At 39.6% G+C, this 24,050-nt stretch overlaps 1 protein-coding gene across 4 annotated transcripts in view; it reads left to right on the forward strand.

Annotated features, from left to right (window-relative positions):
* Positions 1 to 24,050, forward strand: part of SLC35F3 (solute carrier family 35 member F3) — a 161,551-nt gene that overhangs the window by 75,594 nt on the left and 61,907 nt on the right. The window contains exon 1 of one of the 4 annotated variants that reach the window (XM_040552108.1): positions 12,421 to 12,609. The exons of the other annotated variants lie outside the window; for them this stretch is intronic. The gene's annotated coding sequence lies outside the window, so the exon portion shown is untranslated. Of the gene's footprint in view, positions 1 to 12,420; positions 12,610 to 24,050 lie in introns of those variants that run through there. 4 annotated transcript variants of the gene reach the window in all.

The following is a 24,050-nucleotide window of genomic DNA, read 5'->3' on the forward strand; positions in this document are numbered from 1 at the left end:
ATATTACAGGATTCTTTTGTAACCATCCAACTCTTCATTTTTTGCCCCCAAGACACTGACATCTTACTCTCATTTTCAAATATATGTGTTTTTTTCACCTTTCACACAGACGTAAGCCCACACATTGCTGTATTTGTATACTAGTCATGTGGGCTCCTATAATGAAATAGGAGCATGTAAGTGGATCTGAGTATTGCATCTTGGTTGGCAGGACAGCGTAGTTCTTGAAATGTACTTGTCATAAAAATCTATTCAGATTTTCCTTAGTACACAGTTTGCAATACTATGATGCCTTTACTGTTGCTGATGTAAAACTATTACATTTAGCAACTGAAGATTTGTTTTGAGGAATTGACCTATGTTAGGTTACTGAGAGGATAAAATAGAAAAGAGGCCAAAAACTCCTCAGCTTTAGTAGCTAGAGTGCCACATATGCTATTGGTTGATCATTTTAAAGTGCAAGAGCCTGTTGGCACTTGTTACAGTACATTTGTTTTAATCTTCAAAATATCAAGTTGAGAGGAGGTGTGCCAGAGTGAAGGAATGTGAATTAGAAACTCTTAAGAAGCCTCTTAAAGAGTTTTACAAGATACATTGGAATTTTTCTCCTCTAGAATTCTCTTCTCGAGTTTCTTGGATTTGTTTTCTCATTTCACAATCTTTCTTAGAAGTTATTTTGTTAATTAGGTGAAATGTTGACATTTTTAGTGTTACACTGTAGTTCAGCATAAGTGATCAGCATAAGATCTAAGATAAATGGGAATACATGGGAAGTGTAAGCTCTTGTGACTTATGTGGCATATCACAACAGTGCTATGAGAAACCTTTGCAGAACGTGGACTAGCTGGGGTACAGCAGGTGTCTGGACAGCAATCTAGTAATCTGTTATCATCTTACTAGCAGCCAATCAGTTGAAAATATTTGATAAAATCATTCCTTGTTGCGAAATCAAAACATTTTGTGAAACGTGCAGAATATCTTGAGTGAAAGGATTGTTTTCCTAATAGGAAAGTGTTTCCTTTGATTTTGCCATTTTAACTTTTAAGTTTATTATATTTTTTTTACTGCAGTCATGATATTTTATTTTTTCATGATGGGACTGTTACATCCAAAGTTGGTATCATTTAATTACTTTCCAGTGTTGGCTCAAAATTCTTGTTTTGCAGTTTTTTCGTTTTTTCTCTGAACTGCAGTGTCTGCTCCTTCGTTCATTCAGAGACTCATATTTCTTGACCTCTTTTTGGTGCCTACAGTTCCAAGATGAAGTTGCCTCATTACTTTGACTGTGACAATTTAAATATAGGTCTGAATTCCTGACTCAGAAACTTTTCATATCAAGCTGTTTTTCTGGTTGACAGCAATGCACAGAATTTTTTTTTCCTTACTTAGATCTTTAATACAAAATAAATCATATGTAAAGGCTAAAAATATTTCGGGATCTTAATGGACATATTTAGAGGCAGAAAGACCACTGAGATTTCTTTTTAAGGCCATCCTGCTTTCATAAAATGCTAATTACATGGGATAAGATCCAGCGTACCTACCTAGCTTGCACCTAAGTATCGAAACTCTGCATCTGACTGTCAAGCTCGCATCTGAATTTTAGATGTCCAGTGAAGAAAGTCTTCTGTAACAAGCACCTGTATCCCCTGCCAAATGAATGGAAACCTCTAAAGTGCTACAGAGAGGGATGCTGTCTGCCTGAGTTCAAGCATCTAAATAGGTCTTTAGTTGAATAGAAAAGGTGAATTTTACTTTAGTAAATCACTAGGTATTTTCTCACCGGGTGAGAAAATGAAATGAACAAATAAAAATCTGCTTATGCAACAGTGACACCACCAGCATGTGTAGAAGGGAAGGTAGGATGTGATCTGTGTGTAATTCCATCCTGAAGCAGTTCCATGGGCATTTCATCCTGCGCCATTACTGGCACAAACTAGACAAACCTAGACAATTTATTCTTAGAAAACACAGTTGCCTCACTGTAAAGGGCAGATACCTTTTTTATTACTATCATTTATAGCAAGTTAGTTATGATTTTTATGCCAGTTCAGCTTTTCAGTACGTAAAGGGGGCCTACAGTAAGGATGGGGAGGGACTCTTTATCAGGGAGTGTAGCAATAGGACAAGGGGTATCAGTTGTAAATTAAAAGATGGTAGGTTTAGATTAGACATTAGGAAAAAGTTCTGTACATGAGGGTGATGAGGCCCTGGCACAGGCTGCCCAGAGAAGCTGTGGATGCCCCATCCCTGGTGGTGCTCAAGGCCAGGCTGGATGGGGCCCTGGGCAACCTGGTCTGGTGCGAGGTGTCCTGCCCGTGGCAGGGGGTTGGAACCAGGTGGTCCTTAAAGTCCCTTCCAACCCAAACCATTCTGTGCTTCTATGATACTATGACTTCGTACTGCTTTTACTGTTACTGTTTTGGAGACGAGCAGAGAAGTTCGTCCATTTCCCCATTTCATATTGTTTTCAGATAAAAAGCAATTAACTTTTAATCCATTTACAAGGTAAAATCCAGAATGTTATATGTTTACTTCTGTAATTGTTCATTTCTTTTGTTTGAAGTTTTCAGCATTGTCTTTTTTCTCTTTGTTTGTTTTTAATGAGTTAAGTATGTTTATGCAACAAGAATTTTAACTCCATGGAAATGTACAACAGATCAATAGCAAGTCAGCTCCAATGATGCATATGAAGCCTAAAAGTAAAATTATTGATTTGAAATGTTTATTGGGAAAAAAGTTAAGAAGATACAGGGATATATGTAAATTATGGATGTTTCACATAGCTAAATATTGCCAGTAAGCTTAACGTTTCCTCTTTTATATCTTTCATAACACATTGTAGGATTTAAATAACCCAAATCTTTTCTAAACAGAAAATTCATGGGTATACTGTTCTTTGAGATGAATGTCAATTCAAGTGCAAAAAGCAGCAACAGTTGAAGAGGATTATGAATTCAATGTTTAAACTATTACCATTGTCTAATAGGGTTGGTTCTGGAAAACATTTACTGGCTATATCAACTGTATTGAAGCAGTGGGCTATTTGTGTACAAAATGCTTAAAAAAGGAATGTTGATGACAAATATGATTAGAATAGCCAATGTGGTAAGAGTCCCTGCTGATTGAAGAACGTGTGTGTGCATTTATGTAAGATTAATCAAATTGTGATATTTTCCCTTTTAATAGACTTAGAAACAATTCTACTAATCTAATAAGCTTCTTTCTATCTCTATGTACCATTGAATATCTTGCCATTCAATAATTAGTGTTTTAAAAGAATTTTTGGTTCCTAGATTAGTCAAGAAACATTTGGAAATGTAGTTCTTCATAATTTTTGATTGATTTTTCTAAAAATATTATGAAAAGCTTTTGTGTGCTTGATCCATCCAACATATTGAGCTGACTTCTGAAAGCTGGATTTTAAATCAGGTATTTAAAGTTAGCGAGAGGCACATGGAGATGCAGAGAGAATCTGTTGTTATTGAAAGAGTTTTGTGGGCCTAAGTCTCATTAATTTCCATTAATTTCAGTGGAAAATGGACATGCTAGCTTCTGAAGTACCTACTAAATATATAGTAGTGCTTTCAGGCTTCTGAGTTTTAAATATCTGGTCTTTGAGGTACTTTGTGTTTAGTTAGCTAACTTTGGCAATTTCTTATTTGAATGTAGCCATTCTGATTACTATTTTACTTATATATATTTTTAACAGGATTGGCATTAGGGTTGCAGTTGACTTGATCGTATAGCATTTCCCAAAGGGATGGTGAAATACTAAGACACCAATACTAAGATACTCTGCATGTCCTTCCCAGCCCGTTATGATACAGTGCGGACTGCCATTCAGCAAGGAGGCTGTGCCCTGAACAGCAAGCTTTCAGGTGTGAGGAGACTGCAGGAGCACATGGAGGTAATGCAAAGTGAGCAGTCCTTGGGAGGTGATCTGCGCCTGTCTGCGAGGGTGATCAGGGCTCATGGCTTAGAACCCCTGAGTGAGGGGTAAAGGCAACAGCCTAGTGGTGGAGAAAATAGGAAAAAAAAAAAAGGACAAAATACATGTTTCTTCTAAAAACTAGTTATATTCTATACAGAGCAAATACTGGTATGCCCTACCCCAGTGCCTACTGTGCAGAGGTGTTTTAAATAGCCATGTCTCTCATTTTCACTGCATCTGCAGAGCATCCCTGCTTATGTTGTGACATATTCATATGCTGAGAAGTGAAACACATTTTTATGTTGTCTAATGTGTAACTGAATTCTATTCAGTGACTAATTTCTGTTGTATTATCCTCAAATCTATGTCTGAATACCAGTTTGGAAGTCGTCTAATGGTGATTTGGTAGACCTTTCATCTATAGCCTGCTTGCTTTCATTCCTCTGCTGGGGTTGGTCATTTACCATTACTTATTCAATGGCAAGAGTCCCTTTTGGCCTGATTTGGTCTAATTCAGCAGATCAGAACCCAAGAAAAAGAAAAGAAACAGAAAAGGAAAAGAAAATAAAATATTCTTTTCACACAGTTTCATGAGTCAGAATAAAGGACAGTAAGAGGTAATTTTAAATAATGGAGTACAAGGTTCAAAATAGTCTCTTCACTGCAGCTAAGAAATGTTATTGCAGTTCAGTTCTTGGGTATATCTGTAAAATTAGAGTGAAAGAAAATAGAGTAAAGGGAAAGAGTCGTTCCTTCAGCTGACTGCATTAAAGGGAGGATGCCATCAAAAAAAAAAAAGAAAAAAACTTCAGGTGTCACCTTTTGAAATGAAAATGAAGTAAAGTGAATAGGATTCTGTCAATTGAATAAAATGATATTCAGTTGACAATAAAATCATCTTGAAGAGACATAGTGACATCTTCTACATCTTGTGGATAATACTGAAAGTCACTGGATATATCCTTAAAGACCTGTGAGAATACAGTGCACCTCAGCTCTTAATCATTGATCAGATTTTGGCTAAGAGACCTGATACAGCATCCTACTTACTTACAAAAGTCTAAGACAGCGTGTGTGTCACTGCTAGCAGACCACAGTTGTAATGCTGAGTTTGAAGTATCTGGTCATGGATTGCTGTCAGGAACTTCAGAAAGAAACTCAACCGTTAGGTTCAGGTTGTGCAACTTCTCAGCACATTTGCTGAAAGGAAGGCTCTCTGTTGTGACTTAAGCATGGGCTTGGGAGCCAGGAGGTCTGGGTCTGTTCGTGGCCATGTGCTGTAACCTTGAACGAGACAGGTTAACCTCTCTGGTCTTCTGTACATCTGGTGTTAGATCTATACTTAGATAAAAGCAGTGCAAAATGTTGTTATTGTGATCATCACATTTCTGTTCTGAGGACATCCTCCCTCACTTTCAAGGTGATGGGAATGTTAGGAGGACATGCAGGAGAAAGTTTGGATTTTTTTTCTATATGGAGTCTGCATTAGTAACCTCTCCAAGTTCAAATGTGCTCAACTTTAGTGTTACAGCCATCTTTCCTCCAGGGTGAGTGTCGCCCTGCATGCAGATGGATCAAAACCCCTTTCCCTCTACCTCACCCCAATCCCTAGGCTCTGTGAGGAAATAACACTGCTCCCCCTTTATGGGGCATCTTTTTGGTTCTCCACCCAGACCCCAGTCAGTCAGGACACATCACCTAAAGGCTCCTGCTTGAACTTGATGTGTCCCTGGGGCATCTCTGTGCAGGACGGGGATGTGAAAAGATGGCTTGTAACGTGTTCCTGATCTCAGAAGCCATAGGTTTCACAAGTAACTGTGCGTACGGGGCTGTGTGTTTTTATACTCGCCATTCCTCATGGACTGGCTGCTCCAAGGCAGATGTCGCATGTACCCACATGCACATGTAGGTCCCCATGCAGAAGATCAGGCATGCTTAGACTCCTAAGGGACCTTGCTAAAGAGACCCAGTTCTCAGCGACCCCCATGGCCTTGGCCAGCCTCAGTAGGGGCTCTGCTCTCCTCCCCCTGCAAAGGAGCAAGGGGAAATAAGCCAGGTCTACCAGCCTGGTCTAAAACAAGTGCTTCTGTTAGTTTTCACTTGATTTAAGGAAAGTACAGTCTTGATGTGGCAGCACAGGGCTGTGCACAGGTGATGGCTGAGCACTGCATGCACAGTGCATGGTGCCGTGAACCCCACATATGCTCTCCAGCAGCAAACCCACATGTAAATAAATGCCCCTTCTGAAAGAGAAGTGATGAGGTGAAGCAGTAATAAGATTATTCTCTCTCATGCGTGGACACTAGAGGGCAATACAGTCCCCTAAATCTCAATAGTAGCACTTGCAACTGGAAGGTTGTCATATGGACTGACGTTTTTAGGTGCTTACATGAATTTTTAAGGATCCATCTATTGCTAATCATACAGAATTCTGGTGTTAACTACAACTCCTGGTTCTATGTTACAAAATGCATGAATAAATAACAGTATTGTGTCTGGATAAGGCAAAAAGGCTGGCTCATAAAAGTGTTTGTTCTCTTTGTATTGCCACTTACTTTGACCCTTTTCCTGAGCTGTGGAGGAGAATTCGCACAGAGGTGACAGCATGTTTTTTTGTGGCCACAAAGCAGGTGGAAGTTAGTATTTCAGTTTGTCTCTAGCCATGCATTTTATAGTAACAACTATGTAGAAAGCCAAAAAACAAGTAAGGAAAACTAGATCTTTGAAACCGCCTGAAAGTGATGGTGTTCTTTGCTCTGTGGTGGCTTTTGTGCAGGAGGTGATGGGTGGTTTTGATTTTCTGCTACCCTGGGACAGTGGGAAAATAATACTTGGAACATGAAAATTAAGGGCTGTTTTCTTTATTGTCTGAGACAGGGAGCTGTGAAATTCTGTCAATATCACATGGGGTAGAGCAATGCTTTTTTTTTTTAAGTTGTTCTGCTACATTTTTTTGTTTCCTGCAGCAGCTCTGACAGATAGGACAGCAGCAGGAGGTAGAAAAATAAAAGGAATTAACCTGAATTTTTACTGCAGGGTTTTCACCACAGAACAGTAGTAGGAGGCAGAAATAATAGGAGCACATTGCCATCAGGTAGAAAATTAATAATGTAGAAAACTGTGTAAGATCTCAGTGTTTGATGTCACATGCTGTGTAATGGGTCTAGCTCTGCCTGATGCTCATAATTTTCAAAGAACAGCTGAGAAGAGGTCCCGGTGCCTCAGATTACTGCAAATTCTGGTTTTCCAGCCAAAGGAAACTATGAAATTGCTGTACTAGCTGCAAATTTCAAGTGCATTTAGTTTGAGGTTGCATAAAACACTTGAAAAATAGAGATGCAGAAAACATTTCACCTTAGAAAGCTTTTGTCTTATTGTCTTGACATCAGCCTCAATATATGTACCCCCAGCCTCACTATCATGTCAGACTGACCTAGCTGGAGTCCCCAAGTATTACTGTAACCCAAAGCCTGCCCCACCAGTCATGCCTGCTGCTGCCTCTGCTTAGTTTTTGGAGATTTACACCTTTGGCAGTTTACAGTTCTGTGAACAGTGGGTTGAATGAGCTTCTTTAAATTTGGATTTAAAAACAGATCTCAATCTCTCTTTCTTCTGTGAGTGTGGACAAACTCAGTCTTTGTCACTAGTAAAGAACGTTTTGCAGATGTGGTTGCATTGGTGGAGTGGAGCCCTTCTAAATTGAGTCTTTAAAACCCGGGAGTTTTTTTGGCCTGTACAGCTTATACCAGGGGAAAAAAAAAAAAAGAAAAAAAAAAAGTAAGATAGGTCAGCAAAAGTATTTCCTGCCAGTATAACAGGTGTCTTGGGCTTTTTTCTGGTCAAGTTGTACACTTCACAGATAAGATATCCTTTCACAAACCTAACTGGTGCAGTTATTCTAGTGAAAACTTGGAAGTGTGGATCAGGTCCCACTGATGCCAGGGGAGCACCAAGTGCAGCTTCTCTGTTCCCCTGAGACCTGAGCTAAGCATCACAAGGCCAGGGAAGGAACGAGAGCCACTTTTTTCTGATACCACAACCTCTACTGAAAGAAACACAGGGTATGTCCATGCATAAAATGAAGGTGTGATTTTAGCTTCTTTTTGTCACCTTATGCTCCATTTTTTCCAAACACTGCCTTGCATTTCACTGTAACCAGGCAGGGTTACTCTCATTTACATTCCGTTTTCTATCCCAGTGGGCCAAATAGTGCTAAGCTCCTTCGTACCTGCTTTGCCAGCGAAGTCTGTTATATATTTACCTACCCTTCCAATTATAGTTCTAGTGTGTTGTTTCATCATTAGGTGGTTAATAAGATTTGAAGCTGAAGCCTTTTCTCAGGTGGCATTGTAAATGTTATTTCAATTATGCACTAATGCATTAGTGGCACTTCTGGTGGGGTGAGATCACTTGCCAAAGAAGAAATGTTATTTACAATAACAAGATGCCTAATGGACGCTGGCATATGCAACATCGTAATGCTGGCCAGTGAAAGCAGAGGTAAGCAGCAAAGGTTTCTTCCTACCTTTGGCTCTCCCACTGTTTCCAAAAGGTGAAAACTTTTGCCTGGGGCTTTACACTAAGGAAGGCTGTGGCTTCTCTACTGCATGGAGAGTTTTTGGCAAGTTGTAGAACTCATTAAAAACAAATCACTAATTGTCTATGGGCAAAATTTAGCCAAGCCATTGGATTTACCATTCTGCACCTCACAATCTTCAGATGTGCTGGGCTGACCAGGGCAGGGAAGAGCAGACGGCCTATCTCTCAGAAATACTAAACCAGCATCCTTTTTATTGCACAGAAGCTAAGGAGTGGGGCCTTCGGCTGGTGTGTGTGCTTTCAGCCCATTTTTCAGTTGCTTGAACACACGCAGAGAGAAACCACAGCAGCAGAAATTAGTTATTGATGAAACTTGTCTTGGAGAGCATTTTCTGAAAACAGTCCCAAGGTATGTTCCTTGAACCGACTGCATAACTTCAGTCCCTCCTCTGCAGCACTTTTGCGAGTTCATATTCTGCAGTGTGATTTTGCTACCATGCATGAGGTATTACTGATTTTAATTCCTACCACAAAAGAGGTGCCAAGGCATTTCCGAAGTTACCCAGATACTCACATGAACTCAGACAGGGAAACTGAGTTTTCCTGACAAATGCAAGGTAAGCAGTACAATCACCAATATGTTCACAATTTAACTATGATATGGTAAATTTTGTCCAGGTGTGCCTGATGTTCTGAGAGCTTCAAGTGTGTGAGGCTTGTTCCAGTCACTATCTCAAATTAATTCTCCTCTAAAAAATTAGACTGGGAATAGGATGTAGCTACAGTAGTACTGAGGGGATATTTCACTCAGGGGATCATTGTTGAAGACCAACAACTGGAACTCGTATATCCTGAAGTAGAACAGTATAGCAGTAGGCCATATGGGAACAGTTGAGTTTTATGAACAACTGATAGGATACAAATGTCTTTTTTTGTCTCTTCCTCTAGTAAATGCTTACAGAAAGAATCCAGCTTCAAATCATACACTTGCTTTGTTAGCAATAAACAGCCATTTGTTAACAATGATCTGTTTTGATAACTCTGTTCTTTGACATTTCAGGGTTTCCTTCTTTTAAATTGTTTCTCCATGCTACCCAAACTGCAGTTAACTCTTCTCACGTCACTTACAGGACAGCTAGGAGCTTCATTTGTACTCCTCAGTGTCCCAAATATTTAATGTTCTCATGTTTAACATCTGCTGTCCCCAGAGTGCTTTCCAGAGCATTCAGCAGTACCTCTGCAGGGCTCAGGTGTAAGCAGTGCAGCTTTTCAGCCCCTGTAGCCTGTGAAGGACTGGAAGATGAGAGGGTCAAGCTGCAAAATTAGTCTTGAAATTAAGGCACAGTGATGTGATAGAAGAATGGGATAGGAGTGAAGGAGTCATATTTGTCATAGGCTGAGGCACAAAGGGGTCGTGCAGCAGACACATAGGTGCTATCTTAAAAAATTGACAGTTAAAAATTTGTGTCAACCAGCACAAACCACGAACTGTCATGCAACGATTCAGAGGTAAGTTAAGCAGGAGCTCTATTTCCACAGCATACAGATCAGGAAAAAAAAAAAAAAAAGAGAGAGAATCAAAGCCAGAAAGGGCAAGGAAAAAAAGGACACTGGGAACCACAGTGCGTAACTCTGCCAATGTGACACAGGTGTTACAGCCAGCCACGTAGGTGCTTCCTTGTGTCACTGTTGTCTCAGTTTAGAGACCAGACATTACAGTTGCTAGGCTGACCATGAGTGAAGGCAGCAGCTTAGGACGGGAGGTTGTTCCAGAATTTACAGCCTCCAGTATGAAGTACTTGCCTAGCAGTATTGCAGAGAAAACACAGAGATGCATTGGAGAACATAGTGACGCCTTCCCCTTATTCACATGGTGACCAAAGCTGGCAGAGTCACCCAAGCAGTCTGGGCTTTTGTGATGATGATTACATGTGGTAACTTTTAACAGTGCTTCACACAGTTATGAACACTCACATGTTTCACAGTTTCATGAAATAGTTAAGGAATAGGGGAATTTATATTTATTTCTGGTTGAAGGGTGAAATCTTGAACAGAACAACATTTACTTCCTCTGTTTAAAATGCAATTGCTTTGTTTGAAACTGAAGCTCAAAGCAGAGGGCTTTAAAGCTTACCTTTGCCTGGTTATTTTAAGCATGTTGTGGGCTGCAGCAGAGTAGGAGGGTATCACTGGCAAATAAGCTTTGTATTTTTGACGGGGAGTCTTGTGACATTTCAGCAAGTTGGATTCTTATGCAGCAGAAAGACTGATATGTGTAGTGGTATTTCTTATGTGTGAGCTTCTTCATTTGGAAAATAAACTTGTTCCTTTGGTAGTAGGGTAACTTTTGAATCATCCTTGCAGGATCAGACAGAGAGACCTGCTGGCTCACATCCTGCATTAATGTTAAGCAGCATGTCCAGGAAACATACCATTGATTCTGACTGAGGATTTGTTGGTAATCTTTAAAAATCAAGGTCAGTGTAGGTTAATTGTTTGAGGACATTTTAAAATAAGAGTAGAATCGACACAGTTGGACAAAGCTTTAAGTTAGGGTAACGTGTTTTTTTAGGGTTTTCATGAACTTGAACATGTCAGGACAAATGATTCACTTTCTCAGTGAAAGTTTCCCCTTCCCTCTCCTCTACAAAATACAGAAAGCCTAAAGGGCAACCAACTTCTGTTAATCTATCCATGCATCTTCCTTTCGAGGTCTGCAGTGGTTTCAGCCCAAAGTACATGTGAGAGAGAAACTCCCTACTAATTTCATACTCAGTAAGTTTACATGAAAAATATGTTGTTGGTTTTATTCTGAACAGCAAACTCACTGGGGATCTTATGCAGGAAAGAGTTTGACACAATTACCTATAATACAATTACCCATAATAAAGATTTTTTTAAGTGGAACTTACCTGGAAGGTATTTTTGATTATGTGCAAGTCAGAGGAAAATCTCAAATGGCTACCCTTAAAGCTGTGCCAGATCCACAGAGGTAAGAGAAATAAAATTTCTAGTTGGCATTTTCACCTGAAATGAATAAGGAATAGAGCAGGAGCGTATATTTTAACAATCACTTTGCAATGACTCAGTAATACTAGATGGGGAAAATTAAAGGACTTGAATTCTGGATTCTGTATCGTGGCCTGGAGATGGAAAACAAAACCAAGGACAGTTACCAAGCATGGAGGGCTGAAGATCATTTGTACCCAAGTGCCACTGAAGTTAAAAGTCATGTGCACTCATATCCTAACAGGAGAACTCATTTTGTGATCATTTACATTTTATGTGCTGACTATAAAACTAAGCAAATGATGACAGAAAAGCTTATCACGGTGTATTCAAAATACCCCAGATATAACACAGTGCACTGCTTGACAGCTTTTATTCTACAGACTTCGTAGCCCAGTTGAAATATCTTCTTGAAAACTTTCTGATTTTCTTAAACCTTGAAAAGTATGAGTCAAAATATATTTTTAACTGGTCAATAGACAGTTTAGGGGGGTTATTCCTATCCCATATATTTGTTTCACATTACTTGTTTTTCCTACTTTATAAAAGCTGTCAAACTTATGAATGGTGCTGCTAAAATTACTTTCAATTCATATTGCTTCTAAAAATACCATATTTAAAAAAATATGAAGCTGGATGACTAGTTCTTGGTTTGAGGAGTGGAATAAGAGGCTACACGTTCAGTATTACACTTTTCAGACCACTTCCTCACCTAGTTTTCTTAGTGAAAATGTTATCGGTTCTGTAGCTCACTCAAGCCTGGATTGTTGACATCTGTTTTGGCATGGCATAGTAAAAGAAAGCTTCCCAGGACCATACCACAGGTGTCCACCTACTATAGCTCTCATCAAAATTCCTTATTCCCAAGATCTTCAGAAGAATCTCTCAATGGTGTCATAAAGACAGCTAAGAGAAGAGGTGGGAGTAGAAGGGATATGTATTATTTCCTGTCTAGAGTGCTCACTGGATGCAACACTTTCATTGGATGTTGATTGCATGAAATCCTTTGTCTTCATGACAAATGCATTTCATCTTCGCTGCACACACAGATCTCACAGGTCTTTTCCCCTGAAGTGAAATAGCTTTGCATCATACTGCAGAAGATTTTCTTGGGAGACAACAGAGAGGTAATTTCCTCTAATCTTTTGATCTGTTTTTAATACTGTCAGCAATGGAAGTGTTTTTGCCTTTTGCTGCCACATAGCTTACTTGCAAACTAATTGATGAATCCTGTAACAGCCTGGAAAACCCTGCTTCTGTCTGTCCTTGCAAGAAAAGATTACTCATTCATCCTCCAGTTGTACAAGGCTGTCCCCTTTTGTAGTTTTCCGGAATAAACATAAGTTTCTATACAAAGATTATCTGTTAACCTGAGGGTCACCCAAGGTGATAAATGATGTCTTCCTTGTATACCTTTCTCTGTGAGGCATTGGACAACATAATGGCAGGGCTGATTTCTCCCCAGCACCTAATGCCGGATGAGGAGCATTAGTGCCTGCAGATGCCCATGCGTATTGCAGGCTGCAGGCACAGGTCTCCTGGTTTGGATTCTTGGCCAGCATGGAAGTAAGAGAACCAAAGGGCTTTGGGTTGTCACAAATCTGTTTCAAATACTAGCCTAAAATACAAAGAAGAGGTTTACTCTTGTAAGGATAATGTTCTGGATGATGGAGAAAAAAAAATAGCAGTGTCTTTGCATGGCAGCCAGGGCTCTGAGTGTGGACTTGGCAGTGACAGCCATAGTGTTCTTTTGGTGGCAATCCCCTGCCCTTGGAGTGGCTCTGTAAGACTACCTAGAGCAATAGGGAACTTAGTTTGCCACTCTGATTTGCCTTGGGAACTCTCCTCCAGTTGAACCTACCCTGTTGCTCTGCTTAGGATGGATTCTCTTAATCTTCCTGCCTGTTATCTCAGTCCTGCCACCCAGCAGCAGGTAAATTTTGTGCCCATGAGAAAATGCCTGTGGTCGGGCAGCATTTTTCATTCTTCTCTGACACCAAGCTCTGAAATTAAAATATGCAAATATAGCTAGTGGGACTTTTCTTCCTCTCCAGACTTCTCTGTTTTATAATCCTACTGTGCTTCTTAATTAGTACATTCCTTCAAGTTTGAACAGTTATTAGATTTTTGTGAAAATAACTTTGCTGGTTACTAATGGTAACTACATTTCTAGGACTGTAACATATTTGTACGGCATATATCTGAAGTATTCACTATGCATGTCCTAATAAACTCACAGCTTTCTATTTCTTTGGGGGTTATTTGCAGACAGCCCACACAGAGTACAGTGTTAAAGGTGATACACTACTTCTAGCAGTAGCCTTTCCATACACCATGCCCCTACTTCTGGTGAGGGACACAAACCCATCACGGCATTGTAGCCTTTCTGTGCTTATGTGGCTCCACACTAAACATCAGCCACACTTCACAGCAGCATACACCAAATATGTCTAGTAGTACTGCAAGCTGGATTTCTTGTCTGAACTCTGAAAAGCATAACTGAAGGCCAAATCAGAGCAATCACAAAGTGATTGCAACAGCCAGACAAAATGGCTGAGTGAGAGAGAAAAGAGAAAAGCCCTATCATGCTTTGTGTGAAAGTCTAACACAATTGCACTTAAAGTCCAATTCAAGTGCTTTGACAAAGCTTCTAAAAGTCAGAGCAGCAGTTTCTATCGCTATTCCTTGCTTTTCTACTAGGGATCAAGCCAAAGAGGAGTATTGAGATAGCCCATGTAGTATGTGCAAAATCCGTCAGTTCCAATAAGAGTTTCTCATGTTTGTTTAACATCATCTACCAGTTCTGTATAAAAGCAGGGACATAATGAAGAAGCAAACAAAACTAAATGTTTTATCACTAGAATTACTTGAATAATTATTTTTTCTCTTGTCTTTCAGTTGTGAATTTTCTATAAATAACGTGTGCCTTAGTGAAGATCTTTAGCGATATATTTTATGATGTCATATGTACAAGTTATAAATATGATGTTCTGAACACCTACGCATTTTTCCTATTGTTCTCATATCAATATTTTATCTGGAGATCAGGTGTCAGACAGCTGTTCACAGATGAGACAAACCTATGCTCTTTATTCCCTTGCTCTGGTTCTTTCATCTGCTCCTGAAAACCTCCTGCATTTCCCAGCCCTCCTGACATTTCAGTTCACCGCTGAAAAAACAGTGGCTTTATCAAATGCTTCCTTTTTTAGGACATTTTCTCTTCTGCTACAATTCCACGAACTTGAGTGGCAATACGCCAACTGAGCATTTGGTGACTTACTCAAAGTTGCCTAAGCAAGAGTGAATTTTCCACAGATATAGGCAACAACTTTTCCATTGGCTGCTGTGGATTTTGCACCACCCCCTTAAGACCAGACTGTAAATACCTCACTTTTCTACGGGTCAATATACTTAGTTCACACTGTAGGTTTTTGCAGATACTCAAGAAAGTCAGATCTCCTCATGCAAGTAACAAATTTATACTGGGCATATAACTCCTGCAATCCAGCTGTAGGCTCATGCCAGAGACAATCACTGATCAAGCAGTAGTACACAGAAGCTCAATGTAAATACAGTGCAATATTGAGATACCATCATAAAGAGATTGTTAACAAGCCTATTTAATACTAATACAGCTGATAATGCTTTATCTTTGCTTTCTTACTGACTTATACAGCATGCAGACAAGCCAGCTAGGCACCGTGCTTTTTGATTCCTTTCCTCTTGCTTTCTGCTATTAATTGGACATGTAAGTGATCTCTCATTTGTGCGTAATCAGATTTTGATGTTGTGATAAATTGCACAAACATTGTCAGTATTTGGATGTCCAACCTAACTGTTCTGAGTGCTGATCAGCTCACCTGAAACAATAACAATATGGTAAGCAGAGCTTCCAAAGGGCAGGAAAGAGCCTTTCTGCTCCACTGAAATTCTTTGAGCACGTCAACAGAAACAGCAGAGAGAGAAGTATTTGCTCACAAATTCTGCCTAAACTCACCGTCAAATGCCGCAGGAGTCCTGAGGTCCTCACCCGGGGTGGCTGGGCAAGGCCTTGTGCTCATGGAGCTCCCAGGTGCACAAATCTCCTCTGGCTCCCTGAGTGCCCACAGGAGGCTGGCGTTGGTGCCAGGTACCTGTGCCTAGCCCGGGGATACTGGCGTTCTGTCACAAACTGATTCTCTGCAGACAGCATAAGCTGCCCGTACAGATATTTTGTAATTTACTTCCACGCTGTTTTCCACACACACCAGTTCATCCGCATCAGTATGCACTTTCCTCATCTGCTGTCATTTGGAAGTCTGACCCGTATCTTAGTTTGCAGGCATACAGAGTTCAGCTGCAATACTGCTTTATTTGAACCTTTTGCTTCTGAGAAAGTAACACATTTGTCTCATGGGATTTAAAGGCATAAAATAAATGAAAACAGATATTGTCTAGCAAAGCAATAGGCTACATTCTTGATCATAAACCTGAAATATCGTTACAAAGAAGAATGTTAAAAAAGGAGGACCTGAGATTAAACCAAATATGTGTGTGAAATATTCTCTTACGTAAGCTGTCATCTAAACCTTTTCTGAGACATCTCTTGCTACAGCCAGGGGCTAATCAACAGATCAAGGATGCTGCACTGTAGTCTATAATATATTGTGGGCTCTCCACACACAGTCTTTGTGCTTGAGTTTCTCTCTCTAATACTTAAAGAGTTGTCAGGATGACAATGTGTACAAATGATATGTCAAAGCAATTCTAGGACCTCTGCTTTCTTAATAATCCATTTAGGGAAATGTGTTGTATTTGCAGCCTGACTTGGCTGCAAATGTGCTTGGGATATGGTAATGGATGTAACGAATGTGCTTGTTACATCGTTCAAGCCTGTCTAGGATGGGCAGTGCAAAGCCTCTCTTCACAGGAGATGTGAATTTTTACAACAGCCGTGTTGCAATTACTGATCACATTGCAGTCTCTTTCTGTCCCAGACATAATGATTTGTAATGTGAACATTTCCTTGTTTTTGTAGGAAAGTGCAATTCACATATTACAAAAGGCACTACCTGTACGGTGTTTTGGTCTCACAAATATGCTTAGAAGAAAGAACCATTGCTGGCTCTCAAGAATATGGGATTAAAAACATGTTAAAGTGTCTTAGCATTTATGGTCCCTTATTTTCTTTCTCTGACTTTTGTCAGAATTACTGGTAGGACTAATCATATCAAATTTAAAGAAGCATCTCTTCTCACAGTATCTTTCCAGGTTCTATGCTGAAATAGTATAATTCCCTCTAACAGTAAATCCATAGTCTATTACACTAGGTTCAGCTGTTGTGGCCAGTTTGGGCCATTCTTTCACAGAACAGCTTCAGCAGGAATAGGAGAAATGTAAGATGGGGGAAAAGAAAAGACCTCATAGAAGTTGCAGAAAGAAGAGAAGGATGGGAATAGAGTTATTTCATTTAGAGAGGTGTTAAATAGGGGAGAGTAAGGTGAGTGCTGGCAAAATAAAAAATGTTTTAGGGACCGCGTTTCAGACTTCCCCTGGTTGTGAATTCTCATTAAACAAGAACACAGGGAATTGTGATAGTTTAGTTACCTAGTAAAAGAGAGAGGCGGCAGCTGTCAAACTAAAAGTAGTATTTTTAATATGGTGCCATAAAAGTATACTGAGACCCTGAATTCAGTGGGACTCAGGAGAGGATGGGAGTTTTTTGGGTGGAGTTACACTGTATTCCCAACAATGTCAGCTGAAAGAAGGAGAAACCCATTCTGTAGGGTTAAATCAAATAGATGTTGTGGAGCGAGGGAGGCTAGCCTGCATCAGTAAAGTGCTGATGGGTGTTCTCAGCCTTAACTATCTACATAAACCCATTCAGCAAAACACTTTCTAAGCAGATACAGAGCTCTGAAGATGTGCTTAAGTCAGTTGAATCCGAAGCTCCATTATTTGGCATTTTGCTTACGTACCTGTGAAGTTTTCCGTAGAATGAGGCCTGGAATTCAAATATGTTGAAGGGTAATGTCAGCAGCAACCATCTAATCCATGGAAACCATATTACAATGTAGCAGAAAAACATGTAAAATATATACATCAAAAGACATAACATTTGAAAGCAATAGTTGCATTGACATTGCCCTGATGTCAGCTGATAAAATCAAATTTACTAATCAAATTTACTAATATACATGGTTGAAGTCAGGAATTGGGGCACATTACTGACATGGGAGACTTACAACATGCTAACTGATGTGATTATAATATAAAAGATTTTGTGCTATGCTCACTTTGTTTCTTTCTTGTGAATTTGAGGCTTAGTTCAATTCATTCTTGGGATCCATGGCAAATCCCAGTCTCCTTCACATTGAAATAGATACTGAGAAGAGGAAGTATGAAAAGAAACTGAAAACACAACAAAATAGGCCCTTGGCTGAGATAAATATTAAACTATTCTGGCACAGTCTTATGTGTTATCCACAGTTGTTATGCCTTTCACATCTAGATGTATTTTGACTCCTCCTGCTTTTTCAGCTTTTCTCTTATTTAGGCTCTCGATTCTCATAATCTTCTTCAGTGCTGAGTGGCAAGATTTTTTCCCACAAGCCTGGAGGATCGTCTCTGTTCCCTTTCATCCATCTGTACTATCTGCAGCAGACATAGCAGTGATTTCAATTATGGAATTTCTGTAGTCATTAACATTTTATAAATGAGCTTGTTTCTTCTTTGTTATGGTCCAATTCCAGCAGCAGATAGTCTCACATTCCCCTCTATTACTGGCAAATTGGTAAGTATTTGGCATTCTGCACCCGGTGGAGTTGCAAAGAACCCCTCTTTCCCCATTTGGTACATTCATGAGAACCACATTTCTGTTGGTTTCCTCCTTAAATGTGGTTTCTTTATGTTTGTGTGCAGTATGCAAGCAGGCAGGAGAATATCGGAATGTTAGTATCTCAGTGACAAGAGAAGCAGTAATGATTTCTATTTGCTCTTACCTTTCACCCCAAAGTTTTCCATATACTAAAAAACAAAACTCAGCACTGGTCAGGCAGTCACTGGCAGTCATTCTGGTAGTAATTTCAGCATAGCGAACACATTGTACTTCTTTTGGGTGGGAAATTATATATATATATATATAATTTATATATAAATTATATATAATTCAGCAAAAACCAGAAAAAAACACAGGAGATTTAAATACTTTCTTGTACCTTATGCCAAATAGAGTAAGAAGAATGAAAGATTGATAGGCAAAACACAGTTATCCTGGCTGTTGCCAGTATATAATGACTTCCATACTAACATTTACAACAAGATCTTTGGTGACTTTGGGTGACTTCCCCTGAAGCAGTGAAAACAATTTTGAAACTGCAAACTATCTGGAAATGAGACCGGACAGTCAGAGCTTGTTGTGCAGCTCTGTACAATGAAATGCAATCACTTTGCTGGTAATGTAGTAGGGCATGGTATCTCTTTACTTAATAACTCTTCAAGACATTCTGCCCAAAAAGAAAATGCAATTAATAATAAGAGGGGTAAAAATCACTCTGAAATACAATATATGTTTTTTTCACTTTGCATGCAATGATCCAGGAAGGGAGTGATAAGTGGAAATGGAATATCCACAACACAGGTGAAGTCCTTTTCAATGAATGCAAGCTGGTTTTGGTGGCATTCAATGATTAGAAATTGTGATAAACAGATGACACTATTGTTTAAGGGTGAACCTTGAAATAGATTCTTCCTGGTTGGCAATAAGGTATGACAAAGTTGTGTTTGATAAGATATAGGGGGGATAAGGATGTGAGATGAAAAATGTGTAGCTTGGCTCAATATTAACATATTTACAATGATCAAATAGCATGTCATTGTCTAGGTGTTGTCTTCACTGACAAATACTATCTGTTGGAGCAGGTGTATGATCCTCTACAAGATAAAGAAGGCTTCTTTTTAAGTAAAGGGACTTAAACCAACAATCCTCCCACTTCATAGGATTTAGACAGCAATAAGACATTAACTGGCAGTTAGAATGGGTGAAGTTTAATGTAGGTGGTATAGATTGAATTAAGTGCAAACAGCTTATTTTCTTATCTTTTTATATATTATACACTGCCAGAGGGGAGAGAGAGGGTCAGAACTCCTAAAAATACATAGCATTAATTTACATGAAGCAGTGAGTATTATTATTATTGTTTTATGTACGCTGAAACACAGAAATTAAGGGTGTCATATTCATGTAAATATTAGAGCTGTAGTTTTGGGTATTTCTCTGCAATATCTTCGCACTTATTGGAAAGAGACTGGCCTATGGCATCCACACATGGACCCTGTCCAGATAGCAAAAGCGTTGTTATCTTTTAAATTAATTTTCAAGTGGTTCTTTACACTCCTCAAGTTATGAAATGGATACAAGCTATCTGCTATCTGTGAATATCTTTTTGGGTGCTGTTTTGGATGGAGCTCTGATGTATTTATCTCAGCTAAGCCAACTTGCACTCCCCTCCCAGAGTTCGAGTTACTATTTCATTTGTCCCTTTCCAAAGTCTTAATTGCACTAATGAGTTCTGTATGCTTCTGTGTGTCTCCTGCCTTTGGGTTGCTGTCTTCTGCTGATGCCCTGTTAGGTTTGGCACACACAGAAGTATCATTCAAAAAATGTCTCCCACAAGTACGTCTTCAATGACCTTATTGTACAAACTGATTGTGTGAGTAGTTCTTAAATGCTGGGATGACAACAACTATTCTGAGCTCCTGGTCAGCAAAACCAAACGTACTTCCTCCTGTTTGACTGGCACAAGCTTTTCTCAAGTTTAGTCAGGCAGTGGTCTTAGCTCCTTGCAGATTTAAAGCTGTGTTTTGAGTCTTTCGTTTGTCTCACACAAGCCTTCCAGACATGATTTTGCTTCCCTCCTCACAGCCTTCCTCATTCATGCAGACAATCTGGACAAGAGTATAAGATAAGCTTTCCAATGGGCAGAAGACACCAAGAAAAAACTTGTCAATTCTCATATGCAATCTTGTGCCTTGGGGAGTATATATGTTTTTTCAATTAGGTTTTCTAAAGTTCCTTTAAATTGCTGTGCCCTATACAGTGATTAAAGGCTTCAGTGAATAGGGCCTCAGAGGCCTTACAACCTTCTAGTCTCCTAGAAATGCATTTGCTTACTGATTTTCCCTTCTTTTCTTTATGCATGTCTTGTTGTTGTTGTTTTAATCTTCTCTTGCAAGTCGATCCTGGAGAAATGCCATTATTGGGGAAAAGACTGAGCAAACAGTGGGTCTTCTATTTACTTCTGATGGAGCGACGGTTTATTCCTAAAAACGCCTGAAAGAGCCAGAGAGCCTGACTCTGTCTAGAGCTTTGTTTTTAGGTCTCCGTATCAATCGTTAGTTTGTTTAACATCTTGCATCGGGTATGCTAATATCCATGGCAGGTTTAAATTGATGCTGTACATTGAAGAGTCATTCATTTTCAATGAGTTACTACATGAAACATCTATAAGTTATTTGCAAGGTGTTTTATACGTAGTTAATCTGAAAAAAATTGCTTGGCATCTGTGCTATTTATTTCCATTAGGTGGCATGGGATCTAGATTTATGTTTCAAAGCTTTGAGGAACTGTATGTTGCATTGCTGAAGGCTTTAGGCTTCTATGGAAGAAATGCAGTTGATAAATATATGCTGCTGCCTGAATTATTAGACATATCTCAATTACAAGGCCCCAGCCACATTTGCCTCCTGCCTGTAACTACTATAAAAGGTACTTGTGATTTTAATTACTTAAAGTAAAATTCAAGTGGTTTGTTAATATCAACAGAACCCTAGGACAGAATTATAGTAATGTTTTATATACAGTTCGAGGAACACCAGTGGAAATAATATGCAGGGCATAAATCTGCTTTCCTGCTGCTTCACAGTTCAGTGGAAATTTAACCTGAGGTTCAGACCTGAATCTGCTGGGAGTGGGAGAGGAAAGAGAAGCTCATTTCATTGCTTCAGATCTCAGGGGAATGATTCTGCCATCACTGCAGAGGCTGGAACCTGCCCAATGAAGGTTCATGCCATCTAGAAGGAGATGGATAGGCAAATCTTTTGCTCTCGGGTCCCTTGTCCTCCCATCACTCAGGCATCTGTCCAGTTCCTAGCAAAGATCAGAGCATGTCTCATGCTGCTGTAAATGAGACCAGAAGCTGATGTTCCCCCAGGGTTACACCAGCCAGGGGAGCCTCAGATCTCCTCGCCAGTCTCCTCCCCACTACTCCTGCTATCCACGTGCCACCCAGCAAATACACCTGTGGCCATATCGGACAGGTTTACTTTGTGTGATGGGGGGGTGCAAATCATCTGGATTCTCCAAAGAATTTCTCCTGGTGGCCATGGTGAAAGGATCAAGCTGCAGCCAAAGAACAAGTTGGAAGGCTCTTTGCATAAGGATACATGCTAATGCCAAGCAATGCATTATAGGACAAGAAGCCTCCCTGTAATAGAAAGCTGTGCTTTTGGTAGGTTATAATTTCCTCCAGCTGAAAGGAACAGGATCCACTGAATTCCCATGCCCTGTCCCAAGCACACATGGTCTTTCTTCACAACAGGCAGATACTTCAGTTTTTCTGAATTAGCCCAATATTCTTCTAATTTCTGATTCCAAGTGTGCTTTCTTCTGATGCTTGTCTGAACTGTTTCCCACTTGCATTAGTCTTATTCTGTCTTTGGTAGTCCTCTCTTCCCTTATCTATCTTGGACATTTCTACCTAAGGCTTTGCCCTCCTTTAGCTATCTTATGGACTCATAGCTTATAGCGACCCTCCCTCCTTCTCATCTATCACCTAATGTTTTTAATTTGTCTACTTTAAAATTTAGTTTCCTTTTTAGCTGTTTCATTATTACTGTCCTATCAGCAATGACAGTTCCAGTGTTGAGCACGTTGAAGCCAAGTTCCCATTAGTTCAAAAGAAAATCAACTGAGTCATGGGAATGTAAAACCACGTGCGTAATCTTATTACAGATATCCTTGGTACTGTTAATTAATGATCCAGATTCATTCCCCCAAAGTATTAACTAAATCCAGTCTTGAAGTTGAGGGATTAGTGATAAGCAGCAGCAGCAGGTCTTTATAAAGAGCTGTCCTGTTATTGTGTAAAATACAGGGCTTACGGCATAGAATGACACATCTTCAATGCTTACAGCTATTGTCACATAAGCACTAAACTTGAAATTTCTACTCCAGCATTTTTAAAAAGTCATGCTTGTTTTAACAAAATCTGTACAGATTTAGCAATTACTGGCTAGTGAGAAACAGCAATAAACCATTTTGCTTGCTTTCTTCTCCTACTCCAAGGGAAAAACAGACAAGATCCACCAGTGGATATTCATGTCCCAAAGAAGACTGTAGAAATCTCTAGGTATTTATGAATACCTAGAATTGTTAAAAGAGGTACTTCTTGGTCTACAAAATGCTGTTTTAACTCTCATTTTGAAAACTCAGTTTTAGTGTACAGCTTAAACATTTAATTATTCTTGCACTAGTGATGAACAGCAATAACCATAGATTTACCCTATACACTGCTAATAAATTTGTCCTCTTTATTAAGAAGGGGTGATAAATTATGAATAGTAAGGTTGTTAGGTACGCTCCAAGAGTTTAATAACAGTAATGCTTGGCTCTTCTCAGGGCTTTTCATCATAGTATCTCAAAAGCACATTAAGGAAGTAACAAAGTTATGTCCCAGGGTACTCATGAGTAACTTGTGGCAGAAACTTAACTCATGCCTTTTGTTATGGTAAATGCAGAGCCTGAAAGGGAGTAGGAGGATCTTGATGCCATTGCTCTCAACACATAGCACAGCAGGTGCTTTTATATTTTGTAATATCCAGAGAGAACCATTTGTACCCCAGCATTCTCTACCATTTCCCAGAATTTCAGGGCAGATATTCTTCAAGGAAACAAGCTCATATCGCTTTCTCATACTGTGGTATAATAGCCGGTGCCCAACTGTATTAACATCTCCCTTAATAGCAATTGAAAGAAGCAAGAGAAGCCCCCCTAGAAAGAGGGAAGTAACCGGTGGGCTCAAGAGGAAGCAATTAGCCTCTCCAGGAATGGGAGACTGGAGTGATTAGGATTGCAGGGTAGGGAGGATATCATTACAAAGCACTTGGTGCTAAAAGGTTCATCCTGTATAATGCCTTTTAAATAAAATCTACACTTGAAGCAGGAACTCAGTGTGCCAAACTGAATGGTCTCTCTGAGGGCAATCAGCCCAGCTACTCACTCAAACATTTCAGTTAAAGGTGCCAGGAAAATTAACTTGTTGCGTCTGTGGAGTCAACTTGCTGCTCTGCAGGACCTTGCTTGGAGCCCTGCAAGGACGGGCTTGGAAGATTTGAGATGAGGCTGTGCCTATGGCTTTATTTTTCAGTCTCATCTTGAATTCTTCTGGATTAGCACTGGTAGCGTGCACAGGCAGAATTTTAAAATCAGAGAGCAAAGGGTAGTGGAGTCTAAGATACCTCCAAAAATCCCATTACTAGCTATTAAGGGTTTTGACTGAAATGAACAATAAAAAAAAAGAATGTTTTTTTT

This window comes from Cygnus olor, chromosome 3, assembly GCF_009769625.2.
Source record: "Cygnus olor isolate bCygOlo1 chromosome 3, bCygOlo1.pri.v2, whole genome shotgun sequence".
Taxonomy (NCBI): Eukaryota; Metazoa; Chordata; class Aves; order Anseriformes; family Anatidae; genus Cygnus; species Cygnus olor.